General features: G+C 34.0%; 1 protein-coding gene across 1 annotated transcript in view; it reads left to right on the top strand.

Moving 5' to 3' along the window:
• The first annotated feature begins 223 nt into the window (after positions 1 to 223).
• LOC136033871 (spermine oxidase-like) overlaps positions 224 to 8,986 on the top strand; it is a 445,682-nt gene continuing 436,919 nt past the window's right edge. Inside the window, exon 1 of the mRNA XM_065714844.1 lies at positions 224 to 255. The gene's annotated coding sequence lies outside the window, so the exon portion shown is untranslated. The remainder of the gene's footprint in view (positions 256 to 8,986) is intronic.

The raw sequence follows: 8,986 nt of genomic DNA, 5'->3' as shown, positions 1-8,986 counted from the left end.
CATTTCAAAAAATTACTGTACTTACCTTACATTCAGAGGCTTCTCAATGTCGACTATTGCAGAATGTATTTTGCGCGAAATACGAAAACTTTTCTTCAACAAGTTTAATGGCGCCGGATGTTTGACTTTTCTTTAACCGAAAAACGGCAGAGGTGGATCTTACTCCTAGCGCTACCTATTGTAACTTACCAACAAAGAAAATAAACTACACCAGATGGAAATTTACAAGTGGAAAGTTGTTTTTCTGCAGAAAAGGTTGTATCCAAGTAGGCTTCCGAGTAAGGCAAAGTTTTTCATCAACTAGTTGGTTACTAAAATTTTTTCTGGGGAAAAGTTACTTGCCAACTGGATGGTTAATGGAAGTGTTTCTGGGGCAATGTTTGTTTCTAGCTAGTTGGAAAGAAAATGTTGTCTGGAAGAAATTACTTGCCAACTAGTTGGAAAGTAAGTGTGGCCTGGGAGAAATTACTTGCCAACTAGTTGGAAAGTGAATATTTTTCTGGGGTAAATTTTTTTTGTCAACTAGTTGACAAATTTGATTATTGTTGGGATTATAGGCCTATAGCAAAGCTGATTATTAAGGGTAGAACTTTAAACTAAGCTTGTAAAAATTTTAAATGATGGTCTTTTCTCTATCTTGAAAATTAGTTGAGCTTGCTAAATTATTATTTTAGGGATGGATCTAGGGTTCTACAGTGGCATCAATTGAGAGGGAATTCCCCCAGAATTTGAAAAATACTTTAGGTCTTTTTTCATTAGAATTTATCTATTTTGGGACATCCATCTAAGAAACAAAAACACCCCCCTAGATTTTAGAACTGCACTTAGTAATGGGTAAAATATATTGTGGTCACTAAAAACTTTTACAATCTTGCATATTTTACCATTATTAATTTATAAAAAAATGTGATCCAGACATTTAACATTGAATTCACCAGAAAAAACCTTTAGACCCACTAAAGGTTAGATAATAATGAAAAAGTTTCAATTACAACTTTTAAAGGAGTAAGCCTCATAGCTTCTAGAATTTTAACCATACCTTCAGAATCAGAGATCCTGAAGCAGGTCAAAATCTTGAAAATGAGCTTCTAGTATAGGTAATTTGTCAAAAAAAGAGTATCAAAACTGAGACAAAAACCTTCTTACATACAGAAAAGAAACAGACCGATGAATAAAGCAACATATAGCATTTATGCTAATAAAATGCAAGACAGAAAAGATCAAAATTTCAATTATGCATCTGTTTCTTTTAACAGATAGGAGGAATAAACCTCCAAGCTTTGAAAAATTCAATCTCACTTTTGGGACCAGTTAAGTAACTTGCCAACTAGATGGTTAACAGAAGAGTTTCTGTGGCATTGTTGTTTGCAAACTAGATGGTTAACAGAATTGTTTCTGGGGTAACAACTTTTTTCAACTAGTTGGAAAAGGAAATATTTTTTTGGGTCAAAGTTTTTCATCAGCTAGGTGGTTAATAAAAAAATTTCTGGGGAAAAGGTACTTGCCAACTAGATGGTTAATAAAAGTGTTTCTGTGGCAATGTTTGTCTCTAGCTAGTTGGAAAGACAGTGTTTCTGGGGAAAAATTACTTGTCAACTAGTTAGAAAAGGAATAGTTTTCTGGGGCAAATTTTCTTGTGAACTAGTTGACAAATTTGAGTATTGCTATTGAATTTGCCAAATTATCCAACTAGATGGCAAAAATATTTGTATTTATAGGGAGATTGGATAGTACCTTTTTATATAGGCTTACATGCTATTCTTTTCCATTAGTCAAATGGTGTACATCCGTGCGTATCCACTTATGCGCTAAATATACCTCTAGAGAAAATAAAATGTAAATGTCTCCATAACCATCTAGACCATATCTAGTAGGCTAATAGAACTGAGATTGTCCATTGCCAAGCTGCTGTTAAGAATCAGAAACACAAAGAATTCAGAATAAAAAGCTGTTGTTTTTATAGGCATTGATTATTTAGACCAATAAGATCTGTCAAGTATTTCACCAACTTTTAGCTGAATTCTTATATTTTGCATTTGCTTTGCTAAAAAGTTGTCTTAAAAAGTGCCAAGTTTAGAGAGTTATGTTAATATTTTTCTTGCTGATCAGAACAATTGTCTTTACAATTCTTTCTGTTAAAAGCATTCCAGAGAGTTTAAAAGTGCACCATGGGTATATTGCAGTCTCAAATGAGCTTATGGAAAACAAATAGGAAATATAATTTTTCTTATTTTGCATTATTTCAAGACTGGAATATCACAAAACTAAGCTTTCATATTGCTTATTGTATCTTAAGCAAATACGATTCCTGATGGAGTTTTGTTGATATTTGTCTTAAATTTACTTTGTCTAAATAAAATGCATATTGTTTATGGGCAGCAACTATGGCTTGAGTTTTTTTCAATATTTTCTTTTTTCAAACAATTGTTGTTCTGTGGTCACATTTGTGTTCTTTCCTAAGTGGCTGGCTCTCTAGCTTGAGAATCCTTGTCCAAAGGGCACAGGTTTAATTCCTGGCATTACCAGTTTATTTGGTTTTAGACAGGGATCAGTGATGTGACTCTATCAGCTTGGCTAGAATTGGCCCAACTTTAAAAGGTTACCTAAAGAAATGTAGAGCAGAAAGCAGGAAGGGTATGCGAAAGCATAGGATGGCTGGCCCCTAGCTTCCTATTGTACTTCCTGGCTAAAGGAACACCTGGTCCTTTACTAGCCTACTGACTTGGCCTTATAAGCTTTCTTTTAAACTTATTAAACATAAGTACAAATCAATTTAAAGATTAAAAAACAATCATTTAGAATTCAAACAAGACCAATAAATAAATAAAAGTATCCCTTTAAAGCAATTTAATGAATTGTCACAAATGTAGGTCACTCTTAAGATTGAAATGAACAAAGCTTCAATTATGAATCTGTTTTTTTTTTAAACAAACTGAAGGGGCAAACCTTCAAGCTTTGGCAAATTCAATCTTACTTTTTGGCTCTTCTCAATGGGAACTTTCTTTGGATTTTTTTTTTTTTTTTTTTTACCAAATAAAAACAGTGGGGAAAGCATCAGGCATAAGAGACTTGACAACATTTAGAAAAAGCTACATGCAACCTGATCTAAATAAGGATGCTATTGTAGAGTATCAAAGAGAAGTCTACAGGTATATCCCAAATACAGTAAAGGCATATTACAAAGAACAATAACAGGTTCATAGAATACCATTAAAGTGGTAAAGAAACAAGGAAATTGCAAAAATTGAGATTATAAGATTAACAAGAAACTATGAAAATTGCAAGTACAGTTGCCTCCTTCCAACAGGACAAATAAGGGGATTCACACCCCAAAGCACTGACTATTTTCAATCACACTTTTAGGAGCCAAAAAAAAATTATACATTTTTTCACATATGTCAAATATGACAGTTGACTCAGGAGTTCAGGGTCAGGGATTCAACACTCTGTGGTGCCACAAATGGAAGGACCTTTGCTGTCATAAGCATTGTTAATCCTAGCACACACCCACACTCAAATATAACATTCTGTAAAATCACAAACATCTTAAACAGCAAAAATAAAGGACTTTTTTTATTTTTGATAATTATTATTTGAAAAAGGACACTACAAGGCAAATATCAGGTTCAACAGCATGCTAAATTTGATGTGTCAATGATAAGATTTCTTAAATCTTTTCTGGGATCAAATGTGTTAGCTATAGATAACACACATTGATATATCTATTTGTCCATCCATTTGTTTGATTGAGATTCTGAGACTATGACCCTAAGTCAAAAAGGCTAAGGCTTTTAAAGTTTTTTTCACTCACCTTAGGTCAAATAGGGAAAGAGAAGGGGGTTCTATAAACAAAAAGTAGAATTTTTTGTTGATTTGCTGAAGTTAGTGAAAGGAGTATCAAATTTAAATGAAAGATGGAATAAATGTACATAGCAAAATATCACCAAATTGGATCCTACTAGAATTTATCAGTTTTGTTTAGTATAATTTCAAGCATAGGTAAGGTGCTGTCTCTGATATTTGACCAAGTTTAAAAAAAATCCTTTAGACCAAAAAGCTTAAAAATAAATTTGTGTCTGATACACAATATAGTTAAAGATATGTAGTTAAAGGAAAAGCTATCATATTTTTGATCCCTGGGAAATTAGTTTAAAGCCCTATCTTGATTAGAAGAGGTAGCTCACATCAGGTTACTCAAACATAATTCTAAAGGAGCTAGACCATGGTTAAAATGCTAATACTGCACTGATACTTAGTTAACTATACTGCTATTTCAGCTTAATTGCATTGTGATGTTGACAATGGGTTTGCAGCTTTAATGTGATGATTGCTTGAAGACAGGATTATCACCCTATTTAGGGCAGATCAATTTAAATTGAAAGAAAATCACTTGGTAAAATTCTAGTTGATTGACTTCTTGCTATCTCAAAAAGGGGTTATGTTAGGAAAATGAAACTTCCAGGGATGCATCTACAGGCTAAAGTATGTCCTGGGAAGGTATTTTGAAGTGCCTACCTCTATTCCTTCTCTCTCTAGAGGGCCCTGACCTTTGATAACCTTCAGAATATGTGTTATAAAAGTGAAATACTGCAAAATAGATCTTCTGCTTGAATGAAGACAACAAAATTGTTTTCAGCTTCACATTTTTACTCAATCCAAATTATAAGGTTTTAAAGATATGCCAATACATTTCCTAAATTTTGGAAAAAAAAACATTGATATGGCTCAGAATTCTACTCATAACAGGAATTGCATTTTAAGAACTAAAGGCAGAGAAAAAGCAACTGGTAACTAAAAATTAAGATAAAATGTTGTTTTGTCAAAATTTCAATTTTGACAAACCTGTTAAAACTGTCAAGCCTGTCATGTAGGCGAATTTCAGGGCTCTCTAGAGGGAGGAGTGGAGGTGGGTATTCTAGAATTCCTTCCCAGGATATACTTTAGCCTGTAGACCCACCCCTGAAAGTTTCATTTTCCTAGCCTTACCCCTCTGTGAGATAACAAGAAGTCACTCAACTAGAATATTAACAATCACTTTATTAAACAACTATCAACAACTGCTGATAAGCTATCACTGCTTAGAGATAACCTTTAGCAGGGCATGAGAAATTTTATGTTTTCTCTTTGTTTAAAACAGCTTAATTTTTTTTTGCTTCAAGAATAACAAACCAAAAAGTCAATGATCATTGTATTTAGCAGTTAACATAAAATTAAAGCTCTATGATCAATGAGCAAGGTGAAGATCTACATCCTTAATGATAAAAATCTTAAAGCTGCTAATCACAAATGATTATTTTTTTAACTGAGATATTCTTAGCCACTTACATTAGAAGTTTTTTTATTACACATTTCTGAAATTTGAAATCTCTCTGGAAACAGATCTTTCTTCCTTATGCCCTGGTCTTCCTTAGGCTTTGGATATGGATCGCCACTATCTTTCTTTAGTTTCTTCTGAAAAACCTCAGATAAATGCTGCAATTTCGTAGAATCTTTCGTAGGGTTTTTTGACGTCATAACCCTGCGATAATTACAGATGAAATTCTAGTCCGGACTGAGAATTCTTCGAAGAATTCCAGACGGATGCGAAATTAATTCTGCATACTTGAGCTTTCGGACACGTTCAATGTTTTACGTTGCCGACTGACACCGTCGTCAACGTGCCATAGAGAGCCAAAAAGTGCTTTTTCTTCCTAAGAAATGCGACAAACGGGGCTTTTGTCGCATTAAGCCTGTCCACCAATTTCTGTGACCAGAGTTTTTGAATAAATCGATTAAACATTAAAAATTATATGTTACAACGTATATTAAACATATTAAGTATTAATTAGATAAGAACAATGACTAGTTCAAACAAAACGAAGGAAAATTTACTCTTTCTTCTGCTCTGATATAATCTTTGATTCCCGGCTTCAAAACAGACTTTTGTTCTGATCATAGGCAGCGTAATAGCGCTACCTAAGTAAAAAGAGCGATGTAGACACAATGTTTTTTTAGACAAGGGAACTTCGTATAAAAGGAGTTGTCGTAGAAAATTTGAAAGAGGTTCATTCGATTGGAAATTGCAAGTTCTACTGCCCTTTTTAATATTTGTAAGTGATTAGAGGGCAATCCTCCCTCCACGCTTATCACTTCCCCAAATATATCCAATCAAAATTTTATGATAGCCATTTTGTTCAGCGTAGTTGAAAGGTCCGATAATTATATATTTGAAGATGATAATCCTGCCCCCACAACCCTCGGGGCAAGGGCTATAAGTTATGCCCCCTGGACATATAAGGTTTTTTATGGAAAAAGTGGTCATAAAAACTTCTGAAGGCACTTATTGGATTGGAAAACACAGGTTAAAGTGCCCTTTCTAATAGGTGAAAGTGGTCAGAGGACGAACATCTTCCCCAGACCCATCATTCCCTCAAACACATCCAACCAAATTATGAAATCGCCAATTTGTTACTTATATTTAAAAGGTTAAGTAATTACGTTTTTTGATATGACACCCCTGCTTCCTCACTGCCCTCGAAAATTAAAAGGCCTAGTACTCTTTTTAAACGTCAAAAGTGATAAGAGGGTGACTAGCCCCGTAAAGAGCGAGTCATTAAGGAGAGGACAGCCCTTTTTATATACTGAATAATTTCTATTTATTTTAAGTTCTAATGTTGCTTCTTACTTTCGGTTAAAACGAACATGTTTTTTTGAATTTTCATTTTGATCGTTTTTCAAATAATACAAAAATACATTTAACTGTTCGATAAATTGTTTTTATAACTGTTTGATACAATTTTTAATTAATATATGTTTAAAAGTCAATGTCAAAGTCATAAGTTTTCAGTTCACCTCTGACTAAAATCGGGGACAACCAAATCTGAACTGATGATCTCTTGATCTGCAGTAAATTGAATAAGAAATATTTTGTGTAAGAAATATGGGCTAATTTCAAAACTTAGAGCTCTTTTCGATATGTGAAGGGGGTTTCCTTTTCCTCAACACTCCATCTTTCACACTAAAGTTCTTTAGCACTAAAAGAAAATATTCTTATTGTTTTAATTAAACGACTCTTGTGTTTCAGAAGTCATTACTAAAGAAGCGGGACACAATTCAAACACTAGCGTAAAGAGCGAGGTGTAGAGGGTGGGGTTACCCTCTTCATATACGTAATAAATTCTTTTTGTTTTAAGGTTGAATGTTTCTACTTGCATTCAGTTGAAAAGAATTGTTGGTTTTTTAAATTAAATTCTTGATGGTTTTTAAATAATACTGAGTAATTCGGTTCCACCTCAACGGAGAAATGCACCTCTCCCCTCAGAGAAAAATCATTTAGACAATTCAATCTTGGTTAAAACTGACCCCGGACACTTACACCTTACATCTTCAAACGTAAAATTGAGTCGGCAAAAAGAAAGTAAAGCAAATAAAAAGAATTTTGTATAGGAACTCTGGCATATTCCCCCAGAGTAAAATTTTCCTGAAAAGTTAAGCCCCCGGCTACTTTGTTCTTTTTCTACTCCATAGAAAATCAGCCAGCAGAGAGTTCATCACTCCTCTTCTATCCAAAAAATGTATTCGAACTTCCCAATAACAAGTACTACACGTAAACAATGGGCAAAGGTACAACTTAAGAATCTTCCCCCTGGAGCTGTAAGGATCATGTTACTTTCTAAGGCATGGTTTTTTGGATCTTCCAACTATGCTGAAAAAATGGCTATTTTAAAACCTTGATTTGACTATTTTTTGGGGGGAGGTGCATAGGAGGGGACTAGCTTCCCTTAAATATTTTTGGTGACTTAAAAATAGCACTAGAACTTTTGATTTCCGTTCAAATAATCCCTTCCCCGGTATTGTAGGACAAATGGTTCAATGTCATCATCCCTATGGAAGAAACAAATAGACATGCATGTGTGATCTTTCTTCTGGCAGAAACTACCAAATTCCACAATTTTGCAGACAGGAGCTTGAAACCTTTACAATAGAGTTCTCTGATACGCTGAATATGGTTGATTGGTTTTTATAAAGGTTCTTTGATTTTTAGGGGGTGCTTCACCCCACTTTCGAACATCAGGTTTACAAGGAATACAAGATTTTCATTCCCATAGAATGGCGATTTTGAACCCATCAATCCGTAGAATTGAGCGGGTACTGGAGGGCAAGATACTCTAATAGTTGTAATATGGCAAAAGTTAGTAAAGGTGACATTTGGACAAGAATTCTACTGCATTTTGACTTTACTTGTTGGTTGTAGCTACTGGCCAATAGCCTTCCGTTTTGCATAAGCTCGAAAGAATTTGTAGTAAAAAAAAAGAGAAGTGTCCCAAAGGGCAAACTAGCTCACCTACACACGGTAGATACTAAATAAAAATTTGACCTGAAGGCCGTTAGAGATTTTTGGATTAGAAATAGTAAATTTTCTCTTTGGGAGTGTTAACTTGCGTCCTGTCCTTAGGGTAGCATCAAAAGCCTACTTAAGAAGTAGGAGTGTCTCAAACTGAAGATTTGTTTGGCCACTTTAAAGAATTCTAGGTCTACTTGAGGTTAAATATTTTCTAATTAGGGTAATATTTTGACAAAATTTTTCAAAAAAATTCTTTGAGTCAAAAAAGAATATACTTTCAGTTCTTTTTTATTGTGGACCTTTTCAATAGTTTTTTTAATAGTTATTGTTCACGAATTTATTTATATATAGTATTAAAGTGTATTCTATAATCATGCTATTTGTACTTGACCTTAGTCTGGCTTTATCCGATACTACAAAGCTTGGACACAGAACGAAAACGAAAAGAGCAATCAGAATAATAGATTAGGGGAGGTGAGAGGGGTTTTACAGGATCTTATAATCAGCGCCTGTACCAGAAGAGATAGTTTGATCTGAACAAAACTTTATCAGAAGTATGAATTGCTAGCATAGTCGTGACGAACAAGATCGATTTTAGTTTAATCTTGCACAATGAGAATTTTAATCCCTAAACAATAAACAATTTTAGGCAGGGGAAAAGTT

The sequence above is a fragment of the Artemia franciscana genome, chromosome 12 (genome assembly GCF_032884065.1).
Source record: "Artemia franciscana chromosome 12, ASM3288406v1, whole genome shotgun sequence".
Taxonomy (NCBI): Eukaryota; Metazoa; Arthropoda; class Branchiopoda; order Anostraca; family Artemiidae; genus Artemia; species Artemia franciscana.
This window is presented reverse-complemented; position numbering and strand designations above follow the sequence as displayed.